The sequence below is a fragment of the Aplidium turbinatum genome, chromosome 3 (genome assembly GCF_918807975.1).
Source record: "Aplidium turbinatum chromosome 3, kaAplTurb1.1, whole genome shotgun sequence".
Lineage (NCBI taxonomy): Eukaryota > Metazoa > Chordata > Ascidiacea > Aplousobranchia > Polyclinidae > Aplidium > Aplidium turbinatum.
This window is the reverse complement of record NC_137474.1, coordinates 47,119,487-47,139,495: the sequence shown is the minus strand read 5'-3', so window position 1 is coordinate 47,139,495 and position 20,009 is coordinate 47,119,487. Positions and strand designations below refer to the sequence as shown.

The 20,009-nt window shown below is 38.1% G+C and overlaps 1 long non-coding RNA gene across 1 annotated transcript; it reads left to right on the top strand.

Annotated features, from left to right (window-relative positions):
• The first annotated feature begins 690 nt into the window (after positions 1 to 690).
• On the top strand, positions 691 to 9,537 carry LOC145767501 (uncharacterized). Its single transcript, XR_014288795.1, has 6 exons — positions 691 to 751; positions 3,922 to 3,972; positions 4,163 to 4,215; positions 4,655 to 4,732; positions 4,994 to 5,100; positions 5,333 to 9,537. It is a non-coding gene; the product is annotated as an uncharacterized LOC145767501 (long non-coding RNA).
• The last annotated feature ends 10,472 nt before the right edge of the window (positions 9,538 to 20,009 follow it).

Below are 20,009 nucleotides of genomic sequence, written 5' to 3'. Positions count from 1 at the left end.
CAACAGTTAATACGGTATTCATTATTTTGAATTTACCGTGAGCAGCTGACACAGTGATTGTGTTAATCCTTCCCTATTTTCTGTATGTTTGTGGAACTGAATTTTGATGGTGCTATGTTTGCTTCACACCCAATATACGTGGGTTGCAAGTATCGGTTCCAAATCGCTATTCGATAGGGCTATTCTCTACTTTTTCAATATTGATTACGTCCCGATAGCTCAATTGGTTAGCGCGTCACTTCTGGAACGAAGAAGCTTCAAGATGAAGCGGCGCTGGTTTGACTCTCGGGGTGTGCGCTTAAGCAACGCACGTTAAGGACTGCTCTCCATTCAGCGGCATCTAATGGATGGAATAGTTCCCCGGCAACAAGACTTCAACAATCGGAAACTTCACTCTGTCAATCTCAGTGACCGGGCCCGCGTCAGTGATTCAAAGCCCCTACAAGTATGCGAAACTGCCAGGATTAAGCTCTGCAAGAAGCTTTCCCAGTCCGAGGATAAAGATTCAATCAATCAATCAACCCTGTATAGCCTACGTCCATTATTCTTGCAACTAAATAAAACAAAAACCATTTTCTTCTGCAGAAAATCTAAAAAGGTAAAAATGTTTCAAAGCTCTTCAGATTTCTATGATAATCCGCATGGGTTCACAGCCACGCTTTTTTCTTTTCGAAGTGTGACAGTTTCGGACTTTCGGTCTTTCCTGCTGCACGCTTGCTGGAAGGAGGATGGTTCTATTACCGCCTTGATGGTGAGTTGTATTACTTTGAACTTTTTAGATCTCTGTACATATAGCGTGTTTCGAAAGTCTTTCTATAATTATGTAGTGGATTTAGAAAACACCTTTTGTGAAAATCACAGGCTTTTGTAATAGAATAAGTGAACGAAATCAGGTTGGTGGACTTGTATATTTAATAGCTTTCCATCGTAAAGACGGCTTGAATATCTTACTCAAATACAACTATATCTGTGTTGTACATGCATGGTGCCTTTACGCATCTTTTTTCTAGTTATCTTTAATTATTTAAAATTAAAAAGAAATGTAAAATGTCATTGGCTTTGGTCTGGCTTTTGAATCTATGCTTGGACTGACAAAGCCTTGATTGGTTATTCCTGGTAGTTTCACATACTTGTAGATGCTCTTGACACATGGCCGGTAACCGACATATGCAGAGTGAAGTTTTTATATTGTTAAAGTGTTGTTGCCAAGGAATTATTCCATCCATTAGGTGCTGCTGAATGGAGAGCAGTCCTGAATTGTACGCTTGAACATGCGTTGCTCAAGTGAACACCCCTAGAGTCGAACCAGCGACATGTGATCTTGATCATTTTGCATAATCTTATTAACGACTTTAAAGTGTTGATGTTTTCACTGTAAAGTTGAAATTACAGGTTAAAAAACTTGTTAGAGCTTTGTGCCAGCTCAACCAATGTGCATAGGTGAACCTTTTTAAGATTCGTACTTTAAACAAAGTACCGGCAGTTCAGCCTTAGCATGGCATGTGTATGTAGGTTTTTATGGTTTGTTTTCTGTCTAAAACAAGTTATTCTCAGTTTTATTTTCTCCAATAACCTATAAATTCCAAGCCTCTAAGCTTCATTTTTCCGGCAGCAAAGCATGGCTTACCAGAGCTTCTTCCCAGTGACACTTCCGTTCCCAGAACTTTGTGTTTGTAAAACTGTTAATTACTGTTGGTATGTTTTTGCATTTACTTGGGTTCGAACAAAGCCCTACAGTACAACATATTTGCAATTGTGTTTAAATGCACTGCTTCCAAGTAAGTGTAGAGCTAGTATTTGCTGTTTTACAGATTGATGTACATAGGTACCGGTACTTTTTGCAAATGTTTGTCAGCAATTTATTTCTTGACGTCTTAGAGACTTTGACTTGTTTATGAAAAAGACTGCAAGTAAAGATAAAAAGTTTCATCTAAATGCGAGTGGAGAAATAAATTTAAATACGATCTGCAGATGTTCATTCAATGTAAAATGGACAAATTTGTTGTCTGGAAATAAGGTAAAAATGTTGGCTTGTGGAAGCCGGCAACTGAAACTAGCTTACCGGCATAGTGTAGGTTAAGAATCTTGGAATATGAATCAGTTTAAAGCAGTTTTCGTTAGGGTCTTTAAAAAAAGTTTTTGTTCAAACTGGAATCTTCTGCATTATTATTTTTTGGCAGTGGCTATTTGACCGGCTCCGGTCTTTGAATCTGAAACACTATTTGACCGGTCATGACGTCACTACATAAGCACTTTTTCTCTTTCAAAGTAAAAAACGATAAGCGCGTTAAGTTTTAAATTCAACACGTTTTCTTCAACTGAGTCCGTGGCGCATACGTAACGTCTCGGGCTGCCATTTTAGAGGGAATGAGTTCGATACTATCCGGAAGCGTTCTTTTTTTTTTTTTTTTTTTGAACTACAAAAGGATACAAACTGATATGAATGAATCAACAAGTGAATAAAAAAGTTTCAAAACGAATTAAAAAAGTTTTTTCTAGTCTTTATTTTTAACAAATTCCTTTCATTTCTTAGCACAATTTCTCTGAAAAAATCACACCTTCTAATAGGCTGTAAGATTACGTTTCGCTGAAGTCCGTAGTTAAAAATTAAATCCAGTCTCATTGTCGCACAACAATCAGTCAAGTTTCAAATCATCATCTCAACCAACCCTTCAAGACAACTTTCCACTTTCAAAAATTTAGTTAAAAAAAAAAAAAAAGAACGCTTCTGGATAGAACCGAACTCATTCCCTCTAGAATGGCAGCCCGAGACGTTACGTATGCGCCACGGATTCAGTTGAAAAAATCGTGTTGAATTTAAAACTTAACGCGCTTATCGTCTTTTGCTTTGAAAGAGAAAAAGAAAAAAGTGCTTATGTAGTGACGTCATGACCGGTCAAATAGTGTTTCAGATTCAAAGACCGGAGCCGGTCAAATAGCCACTGCCTTATTTTTTTGGAAGTGGCTGTTTTTCCACAATCAGGTGTTGCCAGAGTTAGGATTAAAGTTAGGAAGGGTTAAAGTAAGGGTTAGAGTTTGGAATAAGATTAGGGTTTTGATCTTCCCAAGACTAAAAAAAATTTCCAAAATACAAGTTTTTGTTTTCAACAGCTTTAAACTTTTCTCAAACTACAGCAGAATTCCTTATCTGGCAACCTTATTAAGGCTATTACACTATATAGGCTAGTGTAAATATAGCCACAGCCTATTTTTTTTCACACTGATGTGAATGTAATTGACTCCGGATATACAATTTTAAACCTGTGCGTGTTTAGAAATAATACAGCACAGACATTTTCATTGATAAACCTGTAAATCACTGTGTTCAATTTAGATTGAGATTAGGTAGGAAATTTTTTAGATCTGGTATGAAAAAGAAGGGAGTTTCTCTACAAAAAATTGGGAAAACCCTGCCTTTTTCTCTGCTCTGGTTTGCTTGTGTTTGAATGAAAAACTTTCTGTTCAGGCACATTCACAACATTTTTTCACAAACAAGGCAAAGTAAGAGCATCAACCTGTAAAATCTAAAGACTAGCTCTACACCCACTTGGGAAGCAGTGCATTTAAACACAACTGCAAATATGTTTCAGGGCCTTGTTTGCCTAGTTATCCAAGTAAACGCAAATACACAATTTTTTCCATCTTGGCTGCAGAGTGTAGAATTTGGTCGCTAGAAAGGGGCTCAGGTTTGCAATGCTTTGTTGCGGAAAAAATTAAGGAGCTTGTAATAAAAGGCCTGTCTTGTAAATTACCCATGGTTTGTAATGAGACATGTACATCAGGCAGTGTTTGTACATGGTACACTATGCTGACAGTTGCTCTTGTGGTTGTTCAATTCACAATCTACAACTAAAGGTGATTTTGCAACTTCCTTGTGTAGTAGTCAAAATCAAAGTTCTTAAATTGTAATTACAATTTTAGGTTTCCCAAGATTTTGTGCAGCGCACATGAAGACAATAAAGTGACAAACATGTAAGTTTGATTTCACAATAGCATCACCTTATCATTGGTCCACTATGATGATTGTGAGGCTAATTCTGCCAATAGGATGCATCGGTAGTAGGATGGCAAATGTTAAGAGCAACCGTTTTCTGAAGTGGGTCTTTTTGCAAAAGGATTGTACCACATTCATTTTCTTTGGTTAAATTAACTTGTTTGTCAGGTCAACTCACCAAGCCAAAATGTGAATGCTGACCTGAAGAAGTGCAAAATGATGTAAGTTTTTCTTGCCATAATTAATATTTTATAAGGCACAAATTGCTTAATCTCTGGTTTAATCTGATCTGCTATATCTGAGGTTTAATCTGAACTGTCAAGCCACAAGGGATGATCACTAAACTTTACCAGATTAAGATGCAGTTTTCATGCATATGTTTGTTTGCAACTATCTGATGTGGCTTGTTTTAGGTGTCCGACAAATTGTTCGTAAGTAATTGTTCGTAAAATTAATTCTTTGTAAAACAATTCTAAAGCATTTTTTCGTGCATGCAGTTAAAATTTGATGTATACGAAGAAATGCTTTACGAAGAATTGTTTTACGGATTTCATTTTACGAAAAACAGTTTATGAACAATTGCTTATGAACAATTTGCCTATAACCGTTGCAACAATGCTGAAGTTGCTTTTTGAGTATGAATCATAATTTAACTTTAAGGTTTCTGTTGGGAATGGAGACACCTGATCAAGGTTGAAGAATGGTCGGGTAGTCACTGCAAATGCTGTTGCAACAAAGGTAAGAAGATTGTGAAACCATACTCTTATACATTCAAGGATTCATAATTATTGCAAGATCATTTATATCAAGCGACGTATGATGCTTATTGAACGAGGCATTTGTCTGATGCTACACTGCACCAAGTGTTGATGCTGTCTTAGCGTCACGCTTGTTCACGTGCAGCTATGACGCAAAACGTTCATTCTGACGTCACTATTGTTGGTCGACAAATTAAATTCGTTCTGCATGCAGCACTTTCACAGTTGGGTTGTTTTAAAGGTTCTCCACCGATTATCTGTTCCTCAGTGTCGCAAGAAAAGTAGATGCCACTTATGCTGCAGGTGGGAGCCCCAGACCTCGCAAGGAGACATAAGAAACCAACCAAGGTAGAGTTTATATGCTTCTACAGATTTGTACTGAACGCATGTCAGTGACAAGAGGTCACTTTGTGATATGGATATATTTGATTTTGAGTCGATGATGACAGCGATGATTTTATTGTTGATTTGCCGATGATAACACCTCATCCACCAAGATCGCTGAGACCCCCCCTCCAGATCTGCAATTATTTGTTTCATCGTAATATTTCTCCTGACTTACGTGCTTCCTTTTGTGTAGGAAGAGCTGTGGAATTGTGCTTTGCGAATATGGAATCCATGGTCAATGAGTTCGCCAAAACAACTGAGATGGCAGTTCGGTTCAAAGTTCATCTTTGCGTTGATATGATACAACTATACAGTGTCAGCTACTTGTAATTTCAATAATGATGCCACAGATCAAACATCGGCCTTTGCGACACAGGAAATCAGAAATTAATATCTTTTCGGAATTAAAATTATATGTTTTGTGACATAAGTTGGATTGGTATAAATCCATTGGGCTAGCACATTGTTTCTACGCAATGCAACAGGAGATATAATTTGTGTTGATATTTGATTGGTCAATGGGATGCGAGTCTATTCGAGCGTGTCATTGTCTAGGCGACGAAATAACCAGGTGTACGCTTGCCAAAATTCGGTCGGGTGTTAACGGAGCTCCAGTGCGTAGTAATCATCTGTTTTCATAACTAACCGGAATATTTTGCCCTGTATAGGTATCAGGCCCGTAGCTAGGGGGGGCCTCGCCCTCCTGAAAACAATTTCGCCCCCCCTGGCAAAATCCCAACATTCTTGAGCAACAGCTGCAATTATAATGATTTTGCCCATTTTCCCGTTGCAGAGCTCCAATTGGCCCAATTAACTACAATTGTTTTGTTTAGTTAACAGCTATGATGATTAAACAACTTCGCCCCCCCCCTACCCCCCTCCTTTGACAACCTCAACATGTTCAATTCAACCAAGGCCAACACGTGTTAGGTTGGTAAAAAAATTGTCAGAAACTGTGTAAAATAAAAATGTTTTGGGAAAGAATGATAACCTAACAGAGAGGGAATGGATTTCCAGCAGGCCTACAAACCGGTACAAATTAGGCTATACTTAATTCTTACCATTCTTAAATACTTACCATACTTAATTCATACCCATTAAGGCGATGTGAAAATCAAAAAATTTAAAAAAATCAAAAATCGAATTATCACACAGGGTGACTATTGCTATGTAGAGTATTTCAGTAAAATTTCACGCAAAAATATTCAGTAACCTTAAACATGTAGTCGATTTTGTTGCCAGCACAGAGTTGCCAGGTACAAATTTTTTGAAGAAAAAACTTTGTTTATCTTTTTTAAATTGTAAAAATTTCCAACTTTAACAACCACAACAACAATTACATATGATGCGACTGCTAGTTGCCCTTTTAGGTAAAGGCTGGCGGTGTACGGTAAGATGTTAAACAATTACCTGGCAACCCTATTTTTGCTTGGTCAGCAAAAACTGATGATATTAAAGCCTTTTTCACTTCTATGGCAAGAGTAGGAATGCACTGTGCATAAGATGACACTTTGGTTTTGTTGTAATAATATGTATTACATAATCACACAACGCACTGCATTAATATTCGATTGTTTTCGCCGATTTACATTTGTTTTTTGACAGATATAGTAACTGCAACTCTCCAATGGTAGCTTACACATCAACCAACCAACTTTATATGTGCTTGTAAAACGTGCACAAACGAATGAAGAATAAAGACAATGAACAAGAAACAATGGTGAATATCAAAACATTGTACTGCAGCCAATGAAAGAAAGTCAGATTTCGTGTCTGCTTTCGGCAAGACCCTACGCGAAGCAATTCTCGCCCGAATGAAACCATCCCGTTGTTGATGGCCAGCAACACTTCCACAGTCGGTAGTGACTTCCCAAATGATACGCTGCACAGCCTGAGTATGGGCAGGAAAATGAGGGCATTCAAACTTTGTGTTTATCAAACCCTTTAGTTCATCTATGGTCGAGTCAAGTGTGAAGTAAGGATAGACTCAGTAAGCGTGACATGGTCCCAATCAAAGAAAACAGTGAGTTGGCATCCAAATTTAATTTTGGTTGGGTAAAAGTGCGGACAGAAACATCACAACAAGAGTTACTGCCTTTGCGAATATTTTCTAACATGTTCACAGAAAAAGATCGCAGAGCAGGATCATCACTGGATACCGGGGCATTGTCACATTCAGATGTACCAGGTGCAGCTGGTTCGAAAGGAGAGTCAATTTCTTCATCAATTGCTGCAGAAAACTGCTGTTTTTTTCCAGTTCTCTTCCTCTATCACTTGTGACTTCTTTGCTGCAGAGAAATCATCTCCTCGCTGTTGTTTGAGGCTCTTGAAAAACAACTTTTTGTGTGAATGATAAATGTAAAGAACACAAAATAATCCATGTAAATCAGTTCAGTTTGTTTTTATTTCTGACTATCACAACGAAAAACAATATATGCCAAACATAACAAATAATACTCTTTCGGACAAATGGCAGCAAAAATCAGTGATAGTCAAGAAAATTCTTCTCGCCATAGCACGACTAACTTTAGTGAAAGCACAAGCTGCATGCCTTTACAGACATAGAAATCAGAACATCTGAATCACTTTCCCACAAGGAAATGCTTTAGGAAAGCAAAAAATCCTTAAACCACCTACTATCTAGAGTTGGTTGCACTACATCTGCAATGGTGAAGTGGGGTTGTAGGATTGGCAGTAACTCATTCTCCTTCTCATATGGCTCCATTCAACAAATGTTGTTAGAAGAGCCATGTCAATGACAACAACTGACCAACCCCAGTACACAACATATTATATGGGACATGTCTATGCATGACCCATTGACCCTGTTATCAAAGAATATACTTATAAAAGCCTTACATTTCATAGAAAATTACTAGACAAAAAAGTTTGAAAAGATACCGTATATATGTAAGAACTTACCTTTTGTTAACTGTCTTTTGAAGCGTTTTTGTTGTCCTTTTGTCCAGAGGCCCAATTTGGTATAACGGTGCTTCTACTCCACGATAACGTTGGGAGAGGAGAAACCTCAATTGTTTTAGGAATGCGATCTTCATTTGAAGAGAGAATAGTTAGCTTTTTTTCCAGCTTCCTGAAAAATTAATTCCTTATGAGTGCTCTGTCTCTGCAAACGTGCAATTAATTATTTCAACACATTAAGGTTTTGAAAAGTGTCTGCTAGTTGGTTATTGTAGCCTACGTGTACTGTTCATTCATGCAAGCTATATGTTAGTATTTTTAACAACTACCCTTCATCCATACGAATATATACGAGTTGGTCTATGTTTTATGTCACTACCAAGCTTAATTAAAACCGGTCAGAGAAAAAGTTGCAGTAATAAAGTACTTGAGTATCACCTTTAACAAAGTACAGAATGCAAGAACATATCGTAGTGTTGGTAAATCAGCAGTGGGACGCTCCTTGGAGGGTCCAATGACAGAAGAGCTTTCCATGCTTCTTATTCGCTTTTTAGAACTTTTAGGCATGATTTAACAGTTAACAATGCTACCCACAACAAGGTCAGCTTTATGAACTAAAGATAATATGTGAAGAGATTAATGTATTTTTTGAAAAATAAACATAGCCCACTTACAGTACACAGAACTAAGAATTTAAGTGCTGAAAACTTAGTTGTCTGAGCCTTCCGTAATACTATGAACTTTATTAGTGTCATTCTCAAAGCTACATATAAAAAATGCAGAACCACAAACAGCAACTTCACCTGAATAAGCAGTTCTTATTTCAGAAGACCTGATAATTACAGACACTGCCTCTTAGGCCTACTTTACACAATTTGGAAAACCTAGCCTAAACTAACTTTGAACCGAAGCCTGAATGATTATTTAACAACCAAGCATAAAATCATAGCAAACATTTCGGCTGAACACAACTTCTTATCTGAATTTTGCAGCCTTATCTTCAATAATAATCAGCAATTCAGCATCTCAAGGCTCAAGCTATAAATCTCTCAGCAGCAGACAGCAATCGCTCGCGCGCGCGTGTGTGCGACACACAACGCGTTTTCCCTAACTAGCCATTCAGAGCACGCTATCTGGATCACGTGGATTGATGCGTTGTGATAGCATTTTTTGTGGAATCACCTTGCAAGAATTAGAAAATACTAACCTTAAAACGCTTACATGTTTACGGATACTGGATTTTATTGCATAAAACTTCACAAAAATACTCTACACAACAGTAGTCACCCTGTGTGATAATTCGATTTTGTCCATTCAAATTTCACATCGCCTTAATACCCATTACTTACCATACTTAATTCTAAGGGTCAGTGATAACCAATTTGTGCAGTGATAAACCAAATTTGTGCAGTTAAGCAGTGTTAATTTTTTTTTCTTCAATCCAATCAGTGTAAATAAATTTTGTTTCTAGTTTTCTGATCTGTGAAGTGTTCAACCTTGCAGCAGATATTGCTACATTTGAATCTAGCACTGCCGTTTGTGAGTGTGGATTCTCAGTGTTAACAAGGGCTGACGCTCCCACTAGACGGAGCATGTTACAACCAAGACAGGCAAACTTAGTGCTTATGGCCTTTGAACATTCTGTATCGAAATCTATCGATTTAGACTTGTTTGTGAGACGGCTTGCATCCAAACATCCGCGACTGCAATTGCAATAGACTAGCTCACGGTTGTATAGGCGGAATGTAATCATATATCAAAATCCTCTGCACTAGCTTCTTCGAGCCAGTTAAAGTTTTTGCTCGTAACAAGTACCGCTATTTATACAACAAGTCAACAATTGCTTTGTTATGTTGGTCATTGTAATATGGTTGCCGTGATAAGAGACCAGTGTTGGTCTTGACCAGTGGCGTAGCCAAGGGGGGGGGGTTACAACCCCCCCTTTGGCACGCGTGTGACGTCACGATATTGAGAATGATGCTTTCAGTCTAAAAGAATTTGCCTAATTTTAAACAAAACTGCATTAAAAGAGCGAGTTGTGCCAATACCAAACATTCAAACATCTCAGCCAGGAATTAGCAACAAGAAAACATAAAGACAGCATTATTTCCGAAAAATGCTGAAGAAAACATGATCTTATCCTTTTGCTATGCCACCTGACAGCACCATTTTACAGGAATATTCATACCCACATTTGTATTGAAAATGCTCTCAGAATGCACCAAATTCAAAGTAATTTTTCAAAATTTTCTGGGGGAGGACCCCCGTCGCTGGGTGTCGTCTTAGGCGAACACGCCGTCGGGCTTCGCCTGCCGGTCGTCAAAACCTCTCCTTTCAAAATTCCTGGCTACGCTAATGGTCGTAACACTAAACTGACATACCGTATTGCAATTTTTGTGGATACCGGTGTTTAAGAGGTTAAAATGCCAAAATCATTCAAATTTTTTCGGCCCCCCCTAACGAAAAGTTGGCTCTCCCCTTGCTCTGCGGTCTGGCTACGGCCCTGATAGGTATAAATAAGTTGTGGTGGTAAAGGAGGTTTAGATTCAGCGGAACAGGAGATTCCACATTCCCAACACCATGATTGAAAATAAATGGTTTATGGACCTAATTGATAACACGTGTTGTACGGTATTTTATATTTGAAATTAAGGCCACCTCGCCGAAAAGTAACACTGCAACAAAGCATATGCTTGCATGAGGACTCAGTAAGCAGGCGACTAACTCCAACATTCATCAAGAACAAGAGTTGAAATGTGACATTCCGTGGAACAGCTTACTCTTCATAATCACGAGACAAATGAGTTGTTTGCGCGATCCACGGTAGCGGTAGGGTAAATTGACATTTTTCCCTCCAACATTTGGACTGGACGTGTCAATTAACAAAACCTGTTTCATACTAAGGGAACGTTCCAGTATATGTAACGCTTTTTTTCCGAATTTTTGACCCCCCTCCCCCATGTCACGCCAACGTAACGTTTTTTTTCAACCCTCCCCTCCCTCATGTAACGCTTTTTCACTACAAATTCAGCACAAAAAAACTACCATTAGGTACTTGAAAGCGTTATCTACCGTTTTGCTTGAACCCTCTCCCCCCAATGTGACGCTAACGTAACGCTTTGCATAACCCCTCCCCTCGAAGGAGTTACGTAATACAGTATTTGAACGACGACTGTTTTCTTGCTTAAGCTAGCAAAACTTGTTTGTTTGTTTAAGATAATCGCACTTTGTGTCACTTTTGAGAAAATGAGCGAGTCGGCGAGAAAAAATACGCTTCTGAGCGTCTAAGCCAGTGGTTCTCAACCTTTTTGTTTTGGCGGACCCCTTTTGGTACCTTCGAAGCGGTCGCGGAACCCCAAAAAAATGTTATCTGAAATTTTGGTATATCGCTTTTCCTGTAATTATAATGGAATCAAATGTTTTATGAGTTTCGAAACGACACACTTAAAAGAATTTGGTGAACTCGCGACACACTTATGACTATTGATCAGTGGCGGCTCGTGGTATTTATAGCAGGGGGTGCTGCAACCGGAAGTAGCCTATACGTGAAAGAGCGAGCGCCAAAGGCGCGATGCCAAGGGGTCTAGGGACATGACCCCCATAAAATTTTACCTTATTTTAGTGGTATTTCATGAATTCTGAGGCTATTTGAGCACTTAATTTCCTGATGTTCATCAAGTTTAAATAGGCTGTTTTAGCATGTGACCTTTGGCCTTAACTTATTATCGTAAGTTAACAATGAACCTAGGTTACATTTAGTTTATAAAAAATCCACCAGGTTTGGTAACTACAAAAATTTATTGGTACCGTAGAGCTTTTCTTAAATTTAATTTAACAACACTAATGAAAACCTAGTCTAAGCTTTATCTTTTTGTACAGAAAGCAAAGCACATTAGTCTAACCATGTAACAGCATCAGTCGCAGCCACCTAATCCTAATATCGTGCTTGAAAACAACAGTATTTGCAACAGTAGCTAGCCTGACCACGTGACCAGCAACTGCAAAATTTGCAGTTCGAAATTGTGGGATTTGAAGCAACCTCAGCCAAAATATGACGTCACAATTTCTCTTTGTTCTTCTTTTATAAGATCGCAACTGCAGGGCTTGCAGTTCAGAGCTGCCAAATACAAAACTTAAAAAATCATCATATTTTTTAAAACCCAGAAATTATGAAACTTCCAGTCGGTAGGATCTATAGAGAACACGAAAAAAAACGTTAAATTAATAAAAAAAATAAAATACTGAAATGTGCAGGGGGTGCTGCAGTTTTGCAGTTTCTATGGACGAGCCGCCACTGCTATTGATGACATTAGAGAAATTATGTTATGAGCTTTATGTTGGCACATCAAAAATCAGTAGGCTATATAATCTATAATTATGTTGATTTGATGTTTTTCTATAAATTTTATCAAAAACCAATAGAATTTTGCGACCGTTACAAACAATTTCTTCCTTTTTTCGTTTCTAATCAATATTAATTCGTTGTCATCGCAAACTGTGAGTGGTGATAGACTGCTGACCAACGTTTGTATTTCTAAGTTAAGCATTGACCAATAGACTACTGTCTCAAAAAAATTAAGTTGAACATAGCCTAATTAAAAAATTAATTCATTTATATGATAATTTTTTAGTTAGAAACCAAACCTTTGAACTTTCAAAGGACATCGCACCGGTTCGTTGGGAAGTACAGTTTGAAAATCACGGTAGCCTAATACACAAATAAAGCACAACCAACCAATTTTTACATTTCGTAATTTATCAATCATGCTGCAAACTCGCAAGCTTTCACGGACCCCCAGTTGAGAACCACTGGTCTAAGCGAGTTCTCTTGCTTAGAAATGTTTTCGCGGCGAAACCTCAGGTCTGCACTCAGTAGTCTGGCTGCTAGTCAAGCAACTAGGAAGTTTGTAGTTGTTGTTTTGTATTTGATGCACCCAGTGTTCTCTGGCCACACCTGTTTCTAACTTTTTAACTTCACTAAGGTGTCAGAACATTTCTTTCTCAAGTAAATTGCGCGTTTGCAACCTTATCGTTTTGCAGCATTTTTTACACAATTTCAGTTGCTTTCATTTGTGACCATTACAACAAAAATAATACACGTTAACATTTGAAAGCCATCATTGAATGACTGCAACAACTCAAAGTGCCAGCTCACTCCGACTAGTTGTTAAAGAATAGTTGGTTTGCTTCTTGTTTTGGTGCAAACTTTTTGAAACGTGACGTCATTACGGTTGAAATACTCTCGTGACCGCGGTTCAAGCAAGCAAAATCTTTTTTCGAGATTGTGAGTGTAGACGAAACGAGCTTAAAAACTAGCTTAAGCAAGAACACTTTCTCGTGTAGACGCACCTTTAGACTTTAAAAAATTATCTTCACGGCTTGGTAGGGAAGTTTGAACTACGGTACCGTACCCGTAAAAAAAAATATGTTGGGTGCTAGAATGTCCACTTAAAATTTTTATCTTTTCAAATCATATTTAAACCTTAAATAGATACTTGCTATGAAGATCGGCCATAGTGCGCTAAGGGAACGTTCAAATATTACGCAACTACTTCGAGGAGGAGGGGGGGTTTTATGCAAAGCGTTACGTTAGCGTCACATCGGGGGGGAGGGGGTTCAAGCAAAACGTTAAGTAACGCTTTCGAGTACGGAATGGTAGTTTTTTGGTGCTGAATTCGTAGTGAAAAACCGTTGGAGGAGGGGGGGTTGAAAAACGTTACGTTGGCGTTACATAATATTTGAACGTTCCCTAACAAGTTTGCTGATGGAAACATTACCATTTGCTGATTCTTGATGCGCTTAGCTCAGAGCAAGGCAGGCAAAGAAAACCCCAAAAATAAATCCAACCACGGGCGAAGCCATTTCGAACCGCAACGCACCAGGCCCTGCACGATTTACAAAATTGAAGGGAAGTTATTTCAGATACCAAGCGTACTTTGATATAAAGTTACGTGGATAGAACGATGATTTTTAGACTTTGTAGGCTAGTGGCATGTCACAGTAATATGAGAAATTGAGGTCATACTGTATTTTACGACTAAAACAGAAAAAGTAGCTAAACCAATTCCGCACATTATGTTGAAAAAAGGTAGAGCTTCGGTAGAGAGTTTGTCTTGTTGAACCATAGGCATACGAAGCCGAGTAACGTGATCAAGTTTAACATCTTCAAGTTTATTACATAATATTATAGAAACACAAAACTACGCAACAAATTAAGTATCGAACGTTTTCGACATCACAAGATGTCCTCTTCAGGAATAATATACATACAAATTAACTACATCTGAATAAAATACAATGGTTAAACTAAATCTATAAACAGGAAAAAACAAAAACTGCACAAAAAAAGGTTGTAAACAAATAGGCTAATGGAGTGATGATCCAGTCTAAGATATTGAAAAAAAAAACAACTGGTTGGAACATATGGCCACCGCTGTGGCCACCGCTGTGTAGGCCTAATTAGCACTCGTGGATAGTTGTTCTGATATGGTTGGTTGGTTATTGAATCTTTATCCTCGGACTGACAAAGCCTTGATAGGCTATTTCTGGTAGTTTCGCACACTTGTAAAGGCTCTTGACGCAGGGCCGGTTACCGAGATTGGCTGAGTGAAGTTTCCGATTGCTGACGTGTTGTTGCCTGAAATTATTCCATCCATAAAGTACCGCTAAATGGAGAGCAGTCCTGAAATGCGTTGCTCAAGCGCACATCCCGAGAGTCGAACCAGCGCCGTGTAATCTTGAGCCGGGCTCGTAACCACTGAGCTAACGGGGCGGAATATCCCATCAATCATGATCGAGTAGGCGAGCTGGTTCTTAACTTAGTTATATTCTTGTTTTTCAGAATGCCTCGTTATCACCAAAGGACATCCTGTGGGCGTATGAAGCCTGTACTGTGCTGGTTGCAATGAAGAGGATGACAACTTTATCTGTGAACTCCGTTTTTTTAAAAAAATTTCAAAGTTTGATTCGTAATGGACTTATGAACTGCAGTTGTGAAGTTTCATAATGTCTTCGCTAATGATGCTAGTTGTAAATAATTTGATTGCGTGGAAAAAAATTACGGAATTTGCTCAAAACTTACAACGGTCCAGTTTACCCCACATATGTGGGGTAAAGTGGATTATTGGAGGTAATTTTAAAATTAAAAAAATTTATATAAAAAAGCTGGCAGTCATCAAAAGTGCACTTTAAAAATTGTCGAAATATGTTAGAGTTAACGCTCAAATAAAAAAAGTTAATTTTTTTGGCAAAATCAGTGAACTGTACTGAATTAACCCTTAGGTATTCCACTTTACCCCACCTTCCCCCTACAATTGAGATACAAACATAATACCCCCATTTCTTGGATCAACTCCCACTAATCTAATGCCTTTGCAGTGTTCGTACTTTTATAGTTCGAGTACGTTTGCGACTGACGGTGAAGTGAGGATGGTGTTTCGAGACGTAGCCTACTTCAGTGCAGTCGATGATGATCATGGTGCTTGAGTTTGAGTAGTCCTTCTTGAAGTCTGGCTTCATGGCTGCTATGACAACATCACGATGACGGAATATGTTTAAACTATTCAACCTTAAATACATGAGATGCATTCATGAATGAAAAATACGGTGTACGGTACAGATGCAGAGCTAATACCAAACCTTGAAGTTCTGCATCAACATTTTGATTTGCACGCTTAGCTTTTGAAGCTGTATAACTATAATATTTTGCAACAAATTGAGCCTTTCTTAATTACAGCGGATAATCAATTTGGCTTTAAAGCAAAGCACAGTACTGATATGTGTGTATTTTTGTTGAAACAAACCATTTCCCATTATGTTAAACACGGTACTCCTGTTTTCACTGTGTTTTTGGATTCATCAAAAGCATTTGACCGAGTGAATCATTCGGTTCTATTCTTAAAACTTATTGAACGATCTGTGCCAATGATATTTGTACGATTGTTATGTTATTGGTATGCAAATCAATCTATGGCGGTGAAGTGGGGATGTCACTACTCCCAGTATTTTCGTGTTTCAAATGGGGTGAGACAAGGAGGGGTATTAAGCCCTCACTTTTTTACATTGTACATGAATGATTTATCCTCCGAATTAAACGATCTTTCTGTTGGCTGCTGCATTGGCAATTCCTGTCTTAATCATTTAATGTATGCTGATGACTTGTGTTGGTTTGCACCAAGTGTCAAGGGTCTACAGAAACTCATCAATGTAGGCTATGTCAAAAATATGCCATTTCTCACGGCATTATATTTAATTGCAACAAAACTGTTGGTGTTTTATTTAAATCCAAGATGTTGAAACTTGACTTTAACCCGATTGTATATTTAAATGAAAAACGTATCTGCTTTGAGAACTCTGTGAAATATTTAGGAGTAATAATTAACGACTTACTATCCGATGATGAAGACATGAAACGACAATTACGGTCGTTGTATTGTGCTGGAAGCATGTTAAAAGCAAGGTTTTCCAAATGTTCGATTGCTGTTAAAAATGTGTTGTTTCGTTCCTATTGTATGCCTTTATATGCCTGTCAACTATGGTGCAACTATCTTTCATCTAGTAGTAATCGCTTACGTGTTGGATACAATAACTGTTACAGAATGTTGTATAATCTGCAGAGACGATGCAGCATCACCTCTGCATTCGTTGATAACAATACCACAACCTTTCAAGCTCTCATTCGCAAAGGATTATGTCAGTTTATAACCCGATGTAACTTGTCTTCCAATCAATGGATTTATGAACTCATGCGAACAGACTGTTACTATCAATTTTTGTATTTGGTAGATTACGACTCAGCTCTTCAGAGTTGAGTATCTGCTTTGTTTCTACTTTCTAGGCTATGCGTGATTGTGTAATATTGACCATCTTGAGTCTGATGCAAATAAATAAATAAAATACAGGAAATTCTTCCTATCTTTGCCGGCAAGATCGCTTCCAATACAATAAAGAACTGGTCGAAGCAGTAGTGCAGCCAGGAATTTTGAAAGAGGGGGGGGGGGGTTGACAACCCAGCGTTGGGGGGTCTGGGGGGCCTCTCCCAGAAAATTTTGAAAATTTACTTTGAATTTGGTGCATTCTGAGAGCATTTTCAACAAAAATGTGGTTACGAATATTCCTGTAAAATGGTGGTGTCTGGTAGCATAGCAAAAGGATAAGATCATGTTTTCTTCGGCATTTTTCGGAAATAAAGCTAAGTTTCTATGTTTTCTTGTTGCTAATTTCTGGCTGAGATGTTTGGTATTGGCAAAACTTGCTCTTTTAATGCAATTTTGTTTAAAATTAAGCAATTTTTTTAGACTGAAAGCATCATTCTCAATATCGTGACGTCACACGCGTGCCAAAGGGGGGTTGTAACCCCCAACCCCCCCCCCCCCCCCCCTTGGCTACGCCACTGGGTCGAAGGTTAACACTTCTGTAGCCTAAGTTTACAACTTAAAAGAGTTTTATTTTCTTGACAATTATGCTGAAACACTGATACACGCCTGTAAAGACCACAAAACAACAGCTCAAGCAAACGTTAAACAATTTATTCGCCTGCAAACAACGCCACAAACCCTATCGCACAGCATTGCAAACAGCGGCTAGTCGTTCACGACTCCAACGTCACGCTCTGGTGGTTTGTTATGCAAAAGGTCTATTGCTCTAGTGCAACCCTTCATGTAAGACACAATATGGAAATCGCACCTTCCCAGTTGTTGCTGGAATTGTTTGCCTATTTGTGTAAAAGAAGCTGAAAATTTAAACGAATTCAAAGCTCGCTTGAAAACGTTCTATTTCAATGAGCATTATGACTGAAAGTACCGTATTAATTATCACCATTGTCATGTACAGCGGCCAGGAGCATAGTTTGACTGTGGATGTGGCGCTATATAAATATTGTTATTATCATTATTATTATTATTCATGATCATCACTTTAATGTCATGTTTAAATAATAATTAGTGTATATTCCTGAACCCATCAGTTATCGATTTCTATTTTAAAACTATACCACTATCGTTGCTGCAAACACTTTATTTTATTTAAAAACAAAATACTGTACATATTTTTTTTCGTATAATAAGCTCACCGTACGTTTATTCTTAAATGCTCGTGTTTTTGATTTTTCTTTTTATGTATTGGTTGTAAGGTTCAGTCGTCCCTGCATGGCTTCATCAACTATCATACCTCCAGTTGCTTTAGGTATGTGGAGCCAACTGATTCTTTCTATTAATTCATCTATTTTAAACTGTTAGGTTTTGGTGCTTAAATTTACTTTCATCGACGTAGGCCTACCGGTATCCTTTAAATTTACCTCGCATGCACGTTTTAAACTTCTGTGGTTTTGCCGCCGTTTACTTTTGTTGGTTTTGTTCCCGTAAACTATTGGTAACTTTATCATTGCTGTTATTTTCTGACAGAGAAAAATAAATTGAATTGAAAGTTGCAATCTCTGTGGTTTTCATGTGGTTAATGATTGTTGAGTTCCATTACAGCTTTTATGCTTTCTCTAAATAAATACAATGTCAAATAATAAATAAAAACTTCTGGATATCATCTTATTTCCTAGTAGTTTGGTTCTAGTTCCTAATGTCAGCTTCAGCAGTTCGCATTAGAGGGTAATTTTCGATATATTATTTTTCCACTTCGAGCCCTACGATTGTATGCAGCTAAAATAAGTTTCGCATCCCGGAGTCTAGATATCTCTGGAACGGAATTTGCCATATCAAGATGACTCGATGACTGATACTCTCCTTTGCTGTTTGTGGAATTTATTTTTCATCGTGCTTGTTTTTTCGTGTTGTTTAATCCTGTGCACAACTTTTCGCTTACCAAAGGAATAATTTTTTTTCGCTATTGTGAGAGATTCTAGCAACAGAGTTGTTTTTGTGAATCTGGCAACATTGGTACAAGGTTCTTAACCTTGGTGACAATGTGAATTGCACGCACTTTGCGTCATCGTGAATGAATCTACTAGCACAGTAGCACTACATTACCACAGACGCAAACGTGGTGGTTGAGCTACTGGCGTGTCCTAGTTTAATGTTTCTGCGTTCAGTGAAAGAATTAATACTTATAAAGAGTTTCATGTACTAGGTCAGTGGAGGATTATTGTCAATTTGATTTTAAGAAAAAGTAAGTTACAAAAACATGCTAAGCAGTGAAGTTATTGTAATCTATCGAACCACTGGTGGCAAATAGCTTCTACTGTGACTGTCCAGTCTATTGCTCTTCTGATGTTGTGTTTTCATCTATTACTTTCTGAGTGTTCCTTAAAGAATAGAAGAGTAAATGAGTCATGATCCATAGTTTCTACCATGCTGAGAATCATGCCTCAAAAGTGTTGGAATTGATTGAGTTTAAACTCAGCCGAAAACCTTGTTTTTTGCACAAGTGTTGAGTATTTCTGTTACCACCAAACTAGGAATATTTTGTACTTGCTGTGAAACTCAAGCAACAAGGTTTTCAAACTTATGATTGTTGTGTGTGAGGCAGAAGGGTGGATGATTCTTAACATAAGTTGTGTGTGAGGCAGAAGGGTGGATGATTCTCAACATAAGTTGTGTGTGAAGCAGAAGGGTGGATGATTCTTAGCATAAGTTGTGTGTGAAGCAGAAGGGTGGATGATTAGCATAAATTGTGTGTGAAGCAGAAGGGTGGATGATTCTCAACATAAGTTGTGTGTGAAGCAGAAGGGTGGATGATTCTCAACATAAGTTGTGTGTGCTGCAGAAGGGTGGATGATTCTTAGCATAAGTTGTGTGTGAGGCAGAAGGGTGGATGATTCTTAGCATAAGTTGTGTGTGAGGCAGAAGGGTGGATGATTCTTAACATAAGTTGTGTGTGCGGTAGAAGGGTGGATGATTCTTAACATAAGTTGTGTGTGCGGTAGAAGGGTGGATGATTCTTAACATAAGTTGTGTGTGCGGTAGAAGGGTGGATGATTCTTAACATAAGTTGTGTGTGCGGTA